Below are 18,618 nucleotides of genomic sequence, written 5' to 3' on the forward strand. Positions count from 1 at the left end.
TCTTAGATAGATCCCTCCCAGAACACACCTGTGGGCTGGCATTTGCGTATTGGTTTGTTTGAAGTAGCACTCTGCTATAGTGAAAGGGCAACAAAGGGGCAATTTTTCTTCTTGACACTGACAATAATTGACCATTTCCAGTTTTTATAGGTGTGTTGTGACCTTTAACCCCAACACATCTCTGCAAACATCCTTAGCCCAAAATCTGACCTGTGCATTGCAAAATGCCGAAACCCACTAAATGCCTCTCTGAAGCCTCCCAGCCCCACGGCCTTTCCACCCACTCCACCTGCTGTGGCCAGGCTGGGAGGGGTGCAGGAAGGTGGCACACTGCCATGTACAATTTGGAAGAGGAAGAGCCAGGAACCCCTCCAGGCCCAGCTCTCTGTGAGCCCTGCCAAAGCCACCTACATCTGCCTGACTCTCTGGGGCCCCTCAGCCCTGGCCTGGGAAAGAGGCTTCGCCCAAATCCAAGATGCAGGCCCCTGCCACAGGGCTTACCTACACCCCTGTGAGAGCCCTGGGTAGGGGTCAGAAAATGGGGCAGAGGCCAGAGCCAGCACTGGGGGCAGAAGCAGGCAGTCCCTCCTCCCATGGTTAAGCCTGCATCCTCTCTCCTCCTGCACGGTGGCCCTTCCTCACTGAGCACCTGCCAAATCTGCCAGGTGCCAAGCCTGCTGTCAGGGCCAGAAAGTCAGAGGCAAATTCAGGGGTGAGCTGAACAGTGTTTAACAACCAGCTCTCTGGACTGGGGTGAGGGGCCCTGATTTGTAGTCTTTGCCTATTTTTGTGGTGCAAATATTCCTACCCTGGCAGATATAAAGCCAGCAGTATTTTGTCACTGAGCGTGGAGCTGGTTCACAACATCACAAAGTGTGTGCACCACCAGGTGCAATAGACACAAATTACCTTACGAGCATGAATAATGGTAACATATAGTAAAATAATTAGGAAATGATGAGTTGCTAGTGGGTATTTCCTTTTTTAACAAAATGCATTTAATTCTAAGGTTATATAATTTAAGTACCGACAATGACTGTGCTTAATAACTCGTTCGCAAAATTCTGAAAATGTGGCCACCAGCACCTATGAGCCGGTACCAGCTGGCTGCAGGCCCATCACTGGGAATTGAGTGTGGTCCCTGCTCTCTGAAGGCGACAGGTCTACCCAGGGTGGGCCGGTCTGTGGGGGGACAGAGGGATGCATGGGGGCCATGGAGAACCAGAGGAGACACTGTGCAGGGGTTCAGGGAAGGCTTCTTGGAGGAGGCAGCATTATAGAGAACAAAGGGGAGGGTAAATATATCCCAGAAAAGGGTAAGGAGAGAGTGCCAGGCTAGAGAGGACACTGGGGAAAGACCAGGAGAAAACAAAGTGTTTGGCGTGGTCCAAAAACTAAAAATGTGTGTCTCAGTCTGGCTGAGGGATGGCTGGTTTCCAGCCCAGGTTCTGCTGTTGATGCCTCTGTCACTTGGACCAAGTCCACTCCATTCTCTAGGCTTCTCGCCTCTGTCAAATTGGGGTCCGAACCAGATGGGTTCCAGGCCCGCTGGTGATCTAGACCCCCAAGAAGTCTGCAGAGGGGCCTTGTGAACATGTATATAGCTCATGGAGGAAGTCTGGCCCACAACCGACACTTCACAACCAGATCTTCCCCTCCCTCCTCCTCTCCCCTTCACCCGGTTCCCCCAGGTGATCCCGGAAATTCTGGTTTGGCTTCAGAAAGTAACTATAATTACAGCCTTTTTTTTTGAGACAGAGTTTCGCTCTTATCGCCCAGGCTGGAGTGCAGTGACTTGATCTTGGCTCACTGCAACCTCCACCTCCTGGGTTCAAGCGATTCTCCTGCCTCAGCCTCCTAAGCAGCTGGGATTACAGGGGGACCTGCCGCCATGCCTGGCTAATTTTTTTGTATTTTTTAGTAGAGACGGATTTCGCCATGTTGGCCATAATTACAGTCATTTATAGAACACTTTGCTGCCTCTCCTAATTACCAAGCTGTGCAATTCCAGTTATGCATGTAAGGAAACATCTCAGGAACCCCTCCCTGGGGCCAGCCTGTCAACCGCAGCCCCCAGGCCAGCTGGAATGGAGTGGGAGTGCCCGTGGCTGCTGCTGACGTCTCCCTCCTGGCTTCCTTTCATGCCAGACCAGGAAGGAAACCTTGGTTCAAAGGCCTGCCCTGGGGTGGGTGTGGGATGAAGAGAGGCAGGGAAAGTCCCTCAAGATGATGAGCTTGAGACATGGGGAGGGGGAGAGGGACTCCTTCTGGTGATGCAGAAGGCCTCCATCTACACAGCAGGTGAGTCTTAGAATGCCGGGGCGGGTCATGGTTTCACAGCATGAGTTAGAGCTTGTTCCCCAGGAAAGGGGCTGTTTAAGTTTAGAAAGCAATGGTCCTTCCACTAGGTACAGGTTCCCTGGCCTCATGTCCATCACCACCACTGAAGATCCCTTAGCAATAGCCCCCACCCTGCAGAGCAGCCATCCAGCCCTGCCTCTGATGCCTCCTGTGACTGGGATTAGTACCCCAAGCCTCTGTGACATTTGGGTACTCCATTAATGAGAAAGCTTTTCTTCCATCAAGATAAGCTTCCCTCTGTGCAATTTCTTTTTTGTTGTTGTTTGGAGATTTTGTTGTTGTTGTTGTTTTGTTTTGTTTTTTTGAAACAGAGTCTTACTCTGTTGCCCAGGCTGGAGTGCAGTGGCACAATCTCGACTAACTGCAGCCTCTGGCTCCCGGGTTCAAGAGTTTCTCCCACCTCAGCCTCCTGAGTAGCTGGGACTATAGGCGCGCACTACCACACCTGGCTAATTTTTGTGTTTTTAGTAGAGACAGGGTTTCGCCATGTTGGCCAGGCTGGTCTCGAACTCCTGACCTCAGGTGATCCACCTGCCTCAGCTTCCCAAAGTTCTGGGATTACAGGCATGACCTACCACATCCAGCCTCCTCTGTGCAATTTTTTTCCGTTTTCTTTTTCTTTTTCTTTTTTTTGAGATGGAGTCTTGCTCTGTCGCCCAGGCTGGAGTGCAGTGGTGCGATCTCGGCTCACTGTAACCTCCGCCTCCCAGGTTCAAGCGATTCTCTGCCTCAGCCTGCCAAGTAGCTGGGATTACAGGTGCCCACCACCACATCCGGCTAATATTTTTTTTTTTTTTTTTTTGAGACGGAGTCTCGCTTCCTTGCCCAGGTTGGAGTGCAATGGCACAATCTTGGCTCACTGCAACCTCCGCCTCCCAGGTTCAAGCAATTCTCCTGCCTCACCTCCCCAGTAGCTGGGATTACAGGTGCCCACCACCACGACCAACTAAATTTTGTATTTTTTAGTAGAGATGGGGTTTCACCCTGTTGCCCAGGCTGGTGTCAAACTCCTGACTTCAAGTGATCCACCTACCTTGGCCTCCCAAAGTGCTGGGATTACAGGCACTAGCCACCACGCCCAGCCTATATTTTTAGTAGAGACGGGGTTTCACCATGTTGGCCAGGCTGGTCTTGTACTCCTGACCTCATGATCCACCCACCTCGGCCTCCCAAAGTGCTGGGATTACAGGCGCAAGCCACCACAGCCAGCCTATATTTTTAGTAGAGACGGGGTTTCACCATGTTGGCCAGGCTGGTCTTGAACTCCTGACTTCATGATCCACCCACCTCGGCCTCCCAAAGTGCTGAGATTCCAGGCGTGAGTCATCACGCCCCACCTCCTCTTTTTTTTCTACCCACAGGTCCCATCTCAAGTCTCTGGGGCTACTACTCCCTCTGCCCTGGGTGTGCAAATGGATACTGTCCCCCCTACTGGTCCTCTCCTGGACAGGTGTCCGGCTCCCCTAAACCTCGCCTGGTTCCTTAGCCCCACCAGTTTCTGAGACAGCCCTGATGTGGAGGCTCCCTGGGACTTCTCACTGTACATACCACCTCCTGCCAGGTGCCCACACTCAGTCCTAGGCACAGAGCTGGCAATCCCAAGTGGCTCCACTCCTGAGCCCCAGCATCCCACCTCTCACAACTCGGCCATCTGGGTGGCCCCCAGGCCCACACCCATGCCACACCCAAATCCAACCCCACCAGCTTCCTCTGCCCCTGCCCCTCACCCCAGGCCCCTTTCATCCAGTCTTCAAAGCGTCAAACTGCTGCTCCCCCTGCTCCTTCTTCCAAGTGTCTCCAAACCCCACCCCTCTCTTCCCAGACCCCGAGCCCTGCCCATCAGGCCACCATCCTCTGTCCCCTAAATTCTGAAAAGGCCCCTCCCTGCTCTCCCCACCTAAACCTGCCCCCTCCCATGTGTCCTGAGGGCAGCATAGCGTGGAGGTTAGGGGCAGGGCTCCAGTGCATTCCATCCCCTGCTCCTCCACTCACTGACTGTGGCCTTAAGCAAGCTGCTCAACCTCTCTGTGCATCATTGTCTTAATAGTACCTCTCTCCTAGAGTTGCCTGTGAATAGTCTGGTTTCCAAGGAATTCAGAGTGGCCGATAGAGGACAGAAGGGAGGGGTAAAACAAAGCAGAAAGGGGCACAGGAGCCAGGTCCTTAAGTCCTTAAGACTTTCAATGCTCAACTAAGGCCTGGGAACTTTCTCCTGAGATGAGTGGAGAGCCTTCAGGATAGTCTTAAGTCTCTGATCAATGTTGTGCCTTTGGAATGTCTTGGTGCCTATGGTGCCTATGGAATGTCTTGCTTTCTTTCCTGCAGAGACTGAGAGCCCCTCCTGTCCCAGGGGTGCTGAGAGGTCTGTCTCTGGCTCCCCCACCGCCCCCATGTCTCTGCTGGGACTGGTAAGTCATGGAGCTATGCCCGGCAGAGTTCTCTTGCCAGACTCCAGGCCTCTCTCACCACAGGAGATCAGGACTGGACTCCCAGGGGTCTGACCTGACTTCCAACCCCAGGAGGGTGGGTGGTGTCCAGCGAGGGCTTGTCTAGGTCGTCCAGCCTTCCGCTGTTGGCCTCAGGGACCATCCAGGCAGCCTGCCCAAGTTACTCTTGACCCCTCCTCTGACACAGACTCTCCACCTACCTACAAAGCTCTTTCACAAATGTGTCATTATTTTGTTTAATCCTCATAACAACTCTGGGAGTTGGGTGTTATTATCCCATTTTACAGTTGGCAAACTGGATAATGTATGATGTCTTAGCTACTCGCTAGGAGCCCAGTCACAACGGTTCATGCCTGAGTGGGAGGAGGATTGGGGGTGCTCCTCCACCCACCTCAGCCAGCCAGGCCCAGCACTGAGTGAGGGGCCAAGTGGGAGGGGAGGCAGCCTGTGGTGGCGGGAGGGGGGCCCAGGGAAGTGGAGGGCAGGTGGGGGCTGCTGGCACTGGGACCTGCCAAGTAGAGAGCGAGGCCAGAAGGGGCTGGGAGGCCTTGAGGACAGGGAGAGCAGGAATGGGAATGAAGAGGCAGGCTAGGAGCAGGCTCCAAATCTGAGACCTGGGAGGAAACTCCTTGAGTCACCCTACTCTTTGTACAGATCAGGAAATTGAGGCCCACCCAGTCAGGAAGAGAAATTCGTCTAAAACCACTCAGCCTGCCAGAGACCAAGCCAGAATCTGTGCCAGAGCGCACCCAGGCTGTTCCTGGAGAACCCAGGAACCAGCCCCACGGGGCCAATCAGCTGGCACTGGGCTGACCAGCAGGCACTGAATGAAACTTCTAGCCTCCGGGCCTCTCTGGGTGGCCAGTAGGGGGCGGTACTGCCCCAGGAGTGACAGCTCCCAGACTCCCAGCCACTGCCCTCAGGCCCATCCCAAGGTCCCAGGGCAGAACCAGGGCTGGGGACACAGAAGGCATAGGTGGGAGGCAGGGTTTCTGGGGTGGGAAGAGCAGCACACAGAGCTGAGCATGGGACTCCCCGGGCCCATTCTGATGCCAGCTCCTTCTAACCTGAGCGAGGGAGGAAACAAGCCCTTCCTTTCTCCTTGCACCTCCACCAATTGAGAGAACATTCTAGAAACGCACCCAGCTCCATCCAGTCTGCTCTCTCGAGAGGGGAAGGGGCTGGAGAAGAGACTGTCTCCCAGGCCACAGGCTTCCACAGAAAGTTGTCCTGCAAAGGAGGCTAGACCTAAGGAGAAACTTCTAGAGGCCTCTACAGTGAGTATCCACCCTCGATTCCGGGAGTGTCCCTTTCCCAAAATAATGCTCTAGGAGAAGGTGGGGAAAGGGTGGCCAACTGCAGTGCTGTGTGGAGACAGGGGCTAGATGTCCTTATTGCTGTTTCAGGACCCTCTTAGGTGCGACAAGAGAGAATTTTCCCCAGGATGGCTAAAGAAGAGCAGGGGCATGGGGGAGTGAGCAGGGCCGCAGGGGTCAAGAAGATGAGCCACTCTGGCCCCCAGGAGAGATGGCCAGGGTGCAGGGGGCTCCGTGTCACCCCCATCAGCCCTGGGACCCTTCCCAATGGCGAGGGCTTGTATTCCTAACCAAACTTCTGGATCTGGTCCCAGCAGGAACCCCTGCTATAATGAGTGCCCCCAAGGCCTCCCTTCAAAATCCGAGGAGTCCAGCTTCTCGGGGCAAAAGTCCCACAGCAGCTGGCAATACAAGATCTAGGAGGCAGGGGATCTTGAGGCCCCAGGTCAGAAAGGCCCCACGCACCTGCCTCTCCCAAGATTTAAAATACCAGGGGGCTAGGGGTTCCCATCCCCTGCTATTAGGCTTCGTGGTGGTCCTCAGCCCCAAGCCCACTGTGCCCTGTGCAGCATGGACAGATGGTCTCCAAGGGGCCCCTTTCAGCACCACTCCCCTTGGTTTCCCATCAATGCCACCATACACCAAAGTTCACACACTGTCTACTGGAAAGCCCCTGTCAGGGCCAGTTGTCCTACAATTAACTCTTCAGTTCTCCCAGGCTGATGGTTCCACCACACAGAGAGCAGACAGGGTGGGCAGGGGTTTGGGGAGTCACAGCAGGCACCCAGGGACAGAGGGGCAAGGAAAATGGAGATGGGGGCACATTCAGGGGGTGGGGACAGCATCCTGGCTGGTCCCAGGCCTGCACCACCTGGAGGAGCCGGTGACTCACGGGGCTGACAGAAGAGCTGAAACCAGACAGGAGAGTGCAGGAAGGAGGAAGAAACACCCACCAGGTAACCTGTGTCCTCAGACATGTGCACTTCCAGGCCAGAGTTTCTATGAATCAGCGTCTCTAGACACAACCACCTTGATCCCTTCCGTTGCCTCATGCTGACGTCTGAGTCTGGCCCGTGGCCATCTAAACCCCCGCACTCTGGTTCAACCACCATCAGGCCCACATAGCAGCTGCTTCAGATCAAAAATCTCCTCTTCAGGGGCTTTTTCACCAAGCTGATGGTAAAGGCAGGACTCCTGGGTCCCAGTGTCCACTGCAGCCACTCTGGCTTCCCCTTAGCCCCTCTGCACCCCCTGCTCACCACCTGGCCAGTGTTTCTGCTCTTCCTTCTGCCTAGCATTCCCCTACCACCCCTGCTTTGCCTAGCAGGTACCTACTCATCCTTCAGGTTTCAACCCATGTCACCTCCTCCAGTGAGTTTTCTCTGACCTCTCACCTAAGTCAAATCCCCCATTACATGTGCTCCTGGCACCATGCACCCCTCTCTGAGCCCTTTGTAGAGTTTAGTTGTGTGGTTAGTGATGAGTGCCTGCCTCCTGTACTGCAGCTGAAGCTCCAGGAGGGCAGGGACCAGGGCCTGGTCTAGTTCACCCTCCATTGTCTCTGCAGCATGTGGCAGAGTCAGTGCTAGGCACATAGAAGGCCCTCAGTAAACGTGCTGTGAATGAGTGGGTTCCCCAGCCAGCTGGATGTCCCACAGTTTCCCCCACCCCACCCCATCTGGCTCTAGCTCCTCTCTGTGACCCTTTTCATCTGCAGTCCTTGGAGCCACCTAATGGTTGGGCTCTGTGGTGGGGACCAGGCAACCTGCCCCTGGGGCCTCAAGATCAAGGCAAGACACAAGACTCAATACACCTCCAACAGGTTACAGGGGTAGCCTCAGTGGCACCAATTGCTCTGACCCGTGACTCAGAGGAAGCCAGTCCTCCAGAGGCCACATCCAGTCCACATCCTCCTTGATGATTTTGCATCCAGCTGCTGTTCCAATCTCAGGGCCTATGGCCCTCAGGGACTATCCAGCCTCCACCTAGAAATCAGACGACCAGAGATGGTTAGGACCCAGCCCAAGGTCACACAGCATAGCTGTCACAGAGCCGCACCAAGAATCCAGGGCGCCAACTCTAGCATAGGGTTCTCCCCATGCTATAATAAATGTAGCTATTTTTAGGAAGTGAATTAGCAAGTCAAATATGAAGTCTGCTAATAATACCACATTTCTGCTTTTCAGAGTCTTCATCACCTTATTTGCTCCTGCAACATCAGGGTGGGCTGGGCACTGAAGTAGGTGGTGAGCTCATCTGAAAGGTGTGGTCCAGAGAGAGGAAGTGACTGGTCCTGAAACGCAATAAGCCCAGCCTTCCTGCCCGCCCTGCTCAGTGGTACTCCCAGAGAGGGTGCAGTGCCCCAGAGGTCCCCTTCCCAGGGCCTGGCTGGCAGCCTCCCACCTGGGCAGGCTCCTCGGGGCACTCAGACCAGCCGCTGCCTCCCTCGCCTGTTGTCCTCTTGGCCCTCCCACCCCATCCCCCAAGCTGAGGTCAGCCTCCTGCCTTTCCTGGCCCCTGGCAGACCTTGCTTCTGTGCTAGCTCCAGCCCAAACCTGCATTCTCACAGCCTGTGGGCCTCAGGTGGCCTCAAGGCCTGGCATCCAGTTGTATTTTTTCCTCTGCAAATTCCTTAGCACATGCCAGGGGTAGCTCTGAGCAGGAAGGCACGGGCAACCAGCTTTGCAGCCTGAGCTCCCCTCAACTTGGGACCTCAGTTCCCCATCAAAAGGGACAACAGCCTCATCCCAAGAGGGGCTGGAGTTAGATCCAGCCCCTAGTCCTGCAGCCCCATCTCCTACCCCTTCCCCTTCCCCCACAGAAGCTCCTCTCAGACATCTGGCAGCACCAGACAGGGCTGGATGGACGGAAACATGAGGTCAGATCCTCAATTGCTTCCTGAGCCCTTCCCAGAGGAGCAGGGCGCTTCCCAACTGGGAAGCAGCTGAGCTGCTCCATAAAGGAAACCGGAGAGGCGGGGAGGGATAGAGACCATTGCTGGCAGAGGAAGCGACAGCGCCCCTATTTCTCAGATGGGCAACTGAGCCACAAGCCATAGGCCAGCATGCTGTGGCCACCACAAGCCCCCACCTCTTGTGAAAGTCTCTACTGAGCACAAGGGCCTAGCATGAGCCAAGGAGGGGGTTGGGCTATGGCTAAAAGGATATCTGGGCCAGCTCCCAGGAGCCTTGACTCCCAGGACAGGGACCTGTAGGGATGGGTCCTTCACTCAGACTCATGCTGGGGAATTCTGCAGTCAGGAAGGCTTCACAGAGAAGGGTGCTGTGGGGGGCTCAAGGGCAACAAGGAGGGAGGAAGGCATTGAGATGGGCTCAGCAGGTGCAAAGGGCGGAGCAGAGGAGGTGCTCAGAGACCCCCCTCAGGTAACCGACCTGGCCTGTCTCGCCTCCCGGCACCGGCTGGCTTGCAGAGGAAGATCTGGGCTCATTGTCCATTGTAAGCTGGGTATGTCCCAATAGCTCAGGCTCCTGGACCCTGCTGGGCCAGCAGGGAGGGGCGTTGTAGCAGGAAGGAGACAGGCCAGGCCATCCTGATGAGGAGAGAGGAGAAGGAGGGGCCTCCCCAGGGTAGCAGGCACAAGCCTGTCCAGGGAAACCCACAGCTGCATAGGGGGCAGTGGGTGCCTCTCCCTCTATCCATTATCTGGCAGGATGAGATGGGCACTCTCCTTGCCTAGGCCCAGACCTGGTCCCCACAGCCGGGAGCCTCCCACCCGGCATTGTCCTCCCTAGGGAGCCATGCTGGTTGTGGGACTGCGGCCATGCCTGGCAGGGGATGGTGCCGATGCTGACACAGCAAGAACCAGGCCAGCCGTGAACAAAGAAACATGGGAAGGGGCCACGTCTGCAGGAGTCGTTCCTGAGGTGGCGGCCAGCACCGTGGACTGTAGGCTGAGGAGGCACAGGACGGCCTCGCCCTGAGTGTTCCAGCCAGCATGTTCCTGATCAGATACTCGGGGGTCAAAGCTGATCAAGGCCCTCGGGGCACAGCTCAGTCCAAAAATCCCCATCACCTCCCCCCAGGGCCCAACCCCCTTCACTCGTGACAGAAAAGGCCTCTGAATTACCTCTCAACCCTGACAGCAGGGTCCGCTCACCACCCCCACTTTTTTTGCCATGATCCCCCTCAGGGTGGGAGGCGAGACTGGACAGGAACAGGGGAGCCCAGAAGGGCCCATCCTGGGCCCAAAGGCAGACAGCACCCATACAGCAGGGGCTGCAGTGCCCTGATTGGCTTGTGGCAGGTGTTGTGAGGGAGGCACCCAGTAGCAGGGCAGCTGGCCAGGTGTGGGAGCCCTGACGTTGGGCCTGTCACACAGCATCAGGGAAGGAGCTGCTAGTACCGGTGGGGCGAGGGCTGGGAGCCTCGGGGAAGCGGTGGCTTTTCAGCTGAGTGAGCGAGAAACATTGGCTGAAGTGGAGTTGGTGCCCCACTTTCCAGACACAAGCGAGGGAGGGCTGCCCACTGCCCACAGGGCCCCCGGTCAGGGCGGGAGAGCTCGGCACCGAGAGGTCCACCGAGCCAGACCAGGCAGAGCGAGCACATGGACCGGCGGAGACCAAGGTCCCAGAGAGGTGGGGAACAGGAGGCGCCCCCTCCCCTGCCACATGAGGAAAGTGGGCATGCTGGGCAGGAAGGGAGGGGATGGTGCCAGAGAGGAGTGCCAGCGTCCAGGGTGAGGGAATGCCAGCACCATAGACTGTGGGTGGGGCAAGGTAGGCAAGTCCAGTGTGGCTCCAGGGTACCTCAGATGCTGAGATGTAAGCAGGGTAGGGACATTTTATCCATAGCCAGGTTCTGGGAGTGCCCAGGGACAGCATTACCCTTAGATGCAAGCAAGAAGGAGCTCTGCCCTGGCACCTGCATTCTAGAGGATTCCACTCCAGCCTTCCACTGGCCTTGCCCCTCCAACAGGGAAATAAAGTCCATGAGCCAAGGAAATGTGTCCACCCGAGCTCCACATGCCCCCTCCAAATGCAGAACCCCAGAATTCCCTGCCCACAGGGCCCCAAATCTAACTCCATAGCCCACGTGGGCCTTTCCACTGGGCCTGCCTTCCTGAGAACCGACCTGCAGTGGGTGTGCACACCCCAAGGCCTTGGGAGTGGCCAAGGGGCAGCCACTGCTACGTATATGGATGGGCCTGGGAAGGTCACACACTGCCCAAGGGGGAGCCCGGGATGGGAGCTGGGGTTGGCTCAGCCTCTGCCTGCCACATTCCAGTCCTGCATTCCAGGAGCCCAAGAATTCTAAGTGCAAACCTGGTCCTCAGGGTGTTATGAAGGTGTATTTGCTAATGTAGGAGGATAGAGCATATCCTATTTAGAGGTTGTTGGCTTGATTTATAACTTTGAAATATCCAGACATATAGTATGTGGGCCTCCATTTTTACTCCTGCCCTGGGCCCAGGCAATGTTAGGGGTAGGATCACAGGGCAAGCCCTGGCCCCTGCCCCACCCCTCAGGAGACCCCTGCTCTCCAGCCAGTGAGCACTGCCGAAGGAGGGCTGGGCAGGAAGCCAGCAGCCGAGGGAGCCCATATGCACCTGTGGACCTAGCTTCAGGGCTGGTGGGACCTAGCAGGCTGGGTCCTTGGGGCTAGGAGCAGGGGAACCCCAGAGAGCGCTTCTCCCAGGGTTGAGCTTCTGCTTGAAGCTGGGAAAGCCACAGAGAGGCTGAGCTTGTGGCCCAGGGACACCCAGCCTGGATGGGGCTGCTGTGCCCTCCCCCTGGAGGTCCCTCCTGCCTCCAAGGCTCACCCACCTGTGCATCCAGCTCGGAGCTCGGGGTGCTTCGATCCCTTTTTTGAGTTCATTCCTGTGGCCAAGCCCTTCCCCCACGGTTTCCCATGCTGGCACCTCAGGAGGATCCTGCCCCTCGTTCCCTACCCAGCTTCAACCGCTTCCTCCGAGGCTCCAAGCCCCCTCACCCCCCTCACTGCAAATCACCTTTCTTCCGTTGGAGCCAGGATCTTAGCTCAGGGAGCGACCCCAGCACCGGTATACAAAGAGAAGGCTGCGGCCCACAGTCCCAGAGCAAGGCTGCGGCTGAGCCCAGGCTAGGACGGGTCTCCTGCCCCACCCCTTCAGCTCAGGGGGCATCACCCACCTCTTTGGAGCCTCACAGACCCCCCTGGTTCAAATTTCCACTAACACTCTCTGTGATCTCCCACAAGCTGCTCTATATTCTGAGCTCCTTCATTTATGAAATGAAGATAATAAATTTTGCCTTGTAAAGTCGTTAGAGGGATTAGATAAAATACACGCATAGGCCAGGCCCTATGCCAAGAACACCTTAGGGCTGAGACCTCCTTCCCTGCCTCACTCTGGCAATGGACATTACTGAGCAGCACCAGGATCCCGAGGCCCAGACAGATGTGCCTCTTGCCCTCCAGGAGCTTCCCTCATGCTGGGAAAACAGACACCAACCAGGAACCCGCAGGAGGCTCCCAGAGAAGGGGAGTGTCCAGGAGGGAGACGAAGCTGGAGGCAGGAGGGGAGGGCAAGGGGTTGAGAAGGCTGGTCAAGGAGGGCCTCTCTAAGAATATGCCCTGAGGACCTAAGGGAACCAGTTGTGCAGCATGTGGAAGAAGAATGTTCTAGAGAGGGGGAACTCAGGACGGTGCCTTGCAGGTTCTCAGAAACGCCTGGCGCTTATCTGAGCACACACTCATGGACCCTGTTACCACACCACTGTGGGGCCGCTGTGTGGGGCTGATAAGTCCAGAAAAGATCTCAAGATATTTTCTTTCCTTTTCTGTGAGTGGCCTGAGATAGGCTGTGTGGGGACATTTGGCTCACGGCCTGCCTCACAGGCGCTGCCCCCCGCCCCCGTCACCAGGGCACCATGGAGCACTCACTGCTGGACGTCCCAGTGGGGACTCGGGATTGGCCCCAGAGGGGGGCTGCCGGCCAGTGCTGGGGGCCCATGTGTGACGGGGCTGACCTGGCTCCCCTGTCGTGACCCACAGAGGCCTGCTCTCTGCTTGTGCAGTCTCTGCCTGCTCGAGTGTACAGCGTACAGGCTCTGGGCTCAAAGATGAGGGCTGGAAGCCAGCTATGTCACCTTCATTCCCTCACCTGTAAAATGGGGGTGCTGACAGTAACATCGTCCTCAGAGGGTTCCTGTAAAGGAGTGGGGGAGATGGTGCTAGAGCCTGGCTCATCCAAACGCCAGGCAAGGTGGCTCACGCCTGTAATCCCAGCACTTTAGGAGGCCAAGGTGGGCAGATTGCTTGAGGTCAGGAGTCCGAGACCAGCCTGGCCAACATGGCGAAACCCCCGTCTCTACTAAAAACACAAAAAATTAGCTGGATGTGGTGGCGTGCGCCTGTAATCCCAGCTACTCAGGAGGCTGAGGCAGGAGAACAGCTTAAACCCGGGAGGTGGAGTTTGCAGTGAGCCGAGATCGCGCTGCTGCACTCCAGTCTGGGCGACAGAGTGAGACTCCACCTCAAAAACAAAAACAAACAAACAAACAAAAGCTCAGTAGGTGCTACTTCCTTTCTTACAGGACCTGTGCCTCCTGGGATGACCCCCACCATCCACCCCTAGGCACCAGGACTGAGTCGGCTCTGAAAAGAAATGGGGAATGAAGCTTTGGGACTTGGTTCCTGCCTTCAGGGAGCCAATGGTCCAGCCAGGAGGATTAGGGTTCATGTCCCTTCCTGGGCCTCCAGGAGGTCATGACCTTCAAAGCAAGAATGAGGAAGCCCACGATGGTAGCGTGGGGCCCTGCATGAAGTGCCTGTGACGGGAGATGGAAGAACTCTGTCATATGTCCGTGAGAGTGAAAGGAACCTCAAGCATTCAACGAAACCAAATCGGTACCCAAGATAGATGAAGAGATCAGGAATTTACCAGGTCACAGAGGCTTCTTGGCAGCCACCTGCAGGAGACGGATAACACCATGGCCAGGGACCCCATGCTCCATACCGTGTCTGTGACCTCCACAGACTCACTCCACAATGTGACTTTGGGTAGGTCACAGTACCTGTACGGCCTCAGCTTCCCCACCTGTCAGATGGGAAGAACAACAGCGCCCTCCCCATGAAGCCATCATGAGCACCACACCAGGTAAATCATGACCTGCTCTTGTGCATGCAGGGATGTCAATGAAGACGAGTTCCTTTTCCCTGAAGTGATGAAAGGGACTTTTAGAAAAGAGGAAGTGGGTGGATTCTTAGGAAACCTTAGTTCCACCCCAGGCAAGTGGCTCTGATGATTCAGTAGGTGACTTCCAGGTGTGCCCAGGAGGCGCAAGCTACCAGAGTCATGTCCTCTCACCTGAATTTTCATCCAGCCCAACCCTGCCTCTGGATACCTGTCCCCTCTTGGGACCTCGAGGCCAGGCCTGGAGAGGATGTGAACGCCTGGAGGCCCTCCCAAGCCCAAGCAGGAGGTAGACGCAGGGACAGTGGGCATCTTCCATCAGGCAAAGCTTGGCCAAGATTCCAGCAGCACCCAAAGGCTGCTGAGCGACTCGCAGATGCCCATGCCTGGCAGGCTGGTCTCCATGGTCAGGCCCCAGCCTCTCTCTCCTGGGCCCCTCTCATCCTGCTCTCCAAAGTCCCACAGGCTTCCCTGCCTCCATGGCTTTGCCAAGGCCACCCACCTGCCCCCGTACACTCCTGCTTCCACCTCTGTGCCTGCAGGCCTGCCCTACCTGGAGGCCTTCCCCTGTGTTCTATGGGTTTCTCACCACATGGTCGCAGCAGTTATCTATCAAAGCGGCTGACGCTCCCTCCACTCCTGCCTCTGCCCCTCCTTGCCTCTGCCTGTGTTCCCCCTCCCATCACCACCTTAGCCTGTCTCCCCTCCTTCCTCAGGACTCAGGAGCCACTGAGGCTATGGGGCACCTGCCGACATTCTGCCTGGCCTCCCTGGCTTCTCAGCCTTCCCCCACTGCCTACTGCTGCCTCTGGGCATCAAACCAGCTGCTTGAGTCTTTCCCATCCCACAGGACCCCTCTCTCAATAGCCCCGCACTCCCACACCTCCAGCCTCTGCCCTCGGCTCTGGAAAGCACGGTCTCCACCCACTGCCTCCATTAACCCCCTCCTCCCCATCCCCTTAATTCCTGGGATCTAACCCCTGCCCCAACATCCCACCGAGGCCACTGATCACCTCTCTGCTGTTATGTCTGGGGCACTTCACTGCCACCCCTGCCTCCACTCCTCAACACCATTCCAAAGCACAGACCCTTTTTTCTTTCTCTTCTTAAAACATGTGCCCACGCTCCTGGCTCCTGAAACGCCCACCCAGATTTCCTGTCACCTCCCTGCCCACTCCATCACTGTCCCCTTCAAGGTTCCACTTCCTGCTCCTGGGGCCACCCTCAAAGAAGCCCCACCCAGGGGTCTGTCCTTGGCCTTTCTCCCCTCCCTCGCCTCCACCCAGGGAGACAGACCTCTCCCACCCCTAGCCTGCCCCTCCTCCTGAGTTCTCAAGCCCCCCACCCTCTGGCTATTGAGGTCCAGACCACCTCCAGGATGTCCCTCGAGATGCCCTCCTTCTCTCTCCCTTGTCCTCAGCCCAGATGCTGAAAGGGGCACCAGCTTTCACCCCTCCTGATTTCATCCAGTCTCAAGCCGTTAGATGCTGTCTGTACTGTCCACACCCAAACAGACGCCTGGCTGTCCTCCCTCCCCCGTCCAGGCCTCTCCTCAGCCGCCCACATGACACTCCACTTGGATGTATAACAAGCATCTCAGCCGTTCCAGCTCCCGCTCCCCACAGCACCCCAACCCACTTCCCCCACCACCGCATTCTCCCCACCCCCGGCTGGCAGCTTTCTCCTTCCTGATGCTCAGACCAAAAGCCTTCGAGGCATCCCAGACCCCTCTCCCTCTCCCATCCACTGGCAAACCCTGCTGCTCTAATCTCAAAGGAGACCCAGAGTCTGACTGCCGCCCCCACCCTGGGCCAGGCCCCCATCATTTCTCATCTGGATCATTGCAGGAGCTTCCTAATTGGTCTCCTTGCTCCCACCTTTTCACTCCTGCCCCCAGGTGTTCCCAGCACAGTGGCCAGAGCCGTCCTGTTCAGATATGTCACTGGATCGCACCTCTCCGGTTGACGCTTCCCAATGGCTCCTGTGTCACTCTCAGGAAAAGCCGGGGAATTATTGCGTGCCCTGGCCTCCTTGCCTGCATCCCCTGCTCTCCTCCCTGCACCCTCCTCTCTCTGGCTGCACTGCAGAGGCCTCCCCTGGGGTATCAGTTGAGGCAGGCTGGGGCGTGCTGTGGTGACCATCCCTAGTCACTGGGCCTTAAAACAGAGAGGGGCATTTCTCATTCCAGCTTCACGTCATGAGGGTCAGCAGGGAGGGCTACGCTGCATCGTCCTCTCTCATGACCATGTCGGGGACATCTGGAGCATCACCTGCTTCTAGGCAGGGTGAAGGGAATGTGGAATCACTCGCTGACTCCTGCATGCTTCAGCTCGGAAGTGGCACGCATCTCTTCCACTCGTGTCTCACTGGCCAAAGCAGATTACACAGCTGGGCCTAACCCCAAATGGAAGAAGTGTAGCCCTTCCCTGTTTCCAGAAGAAGAGACAGGCACTGATGGACAGGGGTGACAGCCTCCCCGCTGCTGTTCCTCGAACGCGCCAGACACGCCCCAGCCCCGGACCTTTGCCCTGGCTGTTCCCTCTGCCTGGAGTGCCCTTCCCCAAACACCTGCACAGCTCGCCCCTCACCTTCTTTCAGTCTTTGTTCAAATGTCACCTTCTTGATGACGCTTTCCCTGACCACCTCACTTAAAACTTCAGATGTCTCCTGGACACGGGCTGCCAATCCCCCTTACCTTTACTTTAGCTTTCCACGGTTCTAACAGATTACCTAATTACATATTTCTTATGTCTATTACTATTGTCTGTTTCCGTCAGCTAGAAGGAAAGCCCCTTGAGGGCAGGGGAATTTGTTGGTTTTGGTGACTGATGTAAGCCCAGCTCCCAGGACAGTACCTGGCACCCAGTAGGCACTCTATACTTTTGCTGCATGAATGAGTGAATGGATTAGGGGCCCCACTCACCACCAGGTCTTGTTCCCACATCCTTCAGAGCTTTTCAATCTACACTTGAATCCCAGCCCAAACTCGCTGCCTTCCCCAGGCCCTCACTGTTTCTCATCTGGGTCCCCAACTCATAACAGCCCCTGACTGTCCCCGGCCTCCAGCAATCCCCTTCCAGTCCAACACCGCTGTGAAAGGCAGGATAGCAAGGTGATTCTGGCGTGGGCTCAGGGTCCTTTCTCTGGCTCTGCTGTTTACCAGCAGTGTGACTTTGGACTGGTTCCTTAACCTTCCTGTGCTCCAGTTCCACATGTTGTGATAATAGCACTTCTCTCGTAGGGGTTAGAGTGCTGAGAGGTTTAAATGAGATGCTGCATGCAAAGCACATTATAACTGTGGATTATTGCTTTACACTTGCCAGATCTTGTTACCAGACAAAGGAGATCCGAATCTGCTGAAAACTGTCCCTTGGCTCCTGGTAGTTTTCAGTTTCTTCTCTGCACCCAGGGGCCCTCCCAAGCTGGTCTCCTTCTCACTTGCTTGGTCTGTCCCTTCTTGCTCCCAGTCCCACCAAACTCCCCAGGGCCTCCTGAGCCCGTCATGCTGCCTCCTGCCCCGGCCTGGGCATTGGGCGTTTTCTCTACTCTTCACTGACTTTTACTTGCTTTCTTACTTAACAGAAATCCCAGAGCTTTTTTGCACTTTCATACACAGAAAACTTTCAGATTTTTTTTCGAGACAGGGTCTCGCTTTGTTGCCCAGGCTGGAGTGCAGTGGTGTGATCTCAGCTCACTGCAACCTCCGCCTCCCAGGTTCAAGCAATTCTCGTGCCTCAGCCTCCCGAGTACCTGGTGCACACCACCACGCCTGGGTAATTTTTGTATTTTTAGTAGAGACAGGGTTTTGCCATGTTGGCCAGGCTGGTCTTCAACTCCTGACCTCAAGTAATCTGCCCACCTCAGCCTCCCAAAGCGCTGGGATTACAGGCGTGAGCCACCGGACCCAGTCTCACATTCTTTTTAGAGCTGTCTTGAATTCCATCATGGGGACATACCATTGGGATATATCAGTCCCAAGCTGATAGCTATTAATGTTTTTGATCTTCTGCCATCACAAGTATGCAGCTTGGTGTGTGTGCATCTGTCATATTCGTTCGGGTGTCTCTGTAAGACAGACTCCTGGAAGTGGGATTACTGGGTCAAAGGTAGCTAGTAAAGCACGACGGGCCTTGCCAGCCCAGTGTGCTCCCCACCAGACCCAGGATCTAGCCCCAAGTCTGAGTGATGCAGAATTCACGCCCTCACCTCTGTGCCATCCTGCCTCCTTCAGCAGTAGGGCTGGAGCCCATGGTGAGGGGCCAGCTCTACTTTCTGCCTCAGTCAGGATCGGCCCACTTGAGCGTGATATGTGGGGCCGAGCTGGGAGGCGTTGGAGTTAGCCAAGGAGGCGAGGCCAGCCCCC

General features: G+C 56.2%; 1 long non-coding RNA gene across 1 annotated transcript; it reads left to right on the forward strand.

Annotated features, from left to right (window-relative positions):
* The first annotated feature begins 1,891 nt into the window (after positions 1–1,891).
* LOC130540851 (uncharacterized) lies at positions 1,892–17,891 on the forward strand. Its single transcript, XR_008954853.1, has 4 exons — positions 1,892–2,301; positions 4,687–4,769; positions 13,657–14,219; positions 16,444–17,891. It is a non-coding gene; the product is annotated as an uncharacterized LOC130540851 (long non-coding RNA).
* Positions 17,892–18,618: the final 727 nt, after the last annotated feature.

The sequence above is a fragment of the Pan paniscus genome, chromosome 16 (genome assembly GCF_029289425.2).
Source record: "Pan paniscus chromosome 16, NHGRI_mPanPan1-v2.0_pri, whole genome shotgun sequence".
Classification (NCBI taxonomy): Eukaryota; Metazoa; Chordata; class Mammalia; order Primates; family Hominidae; genus Pan; species Pan paniscus.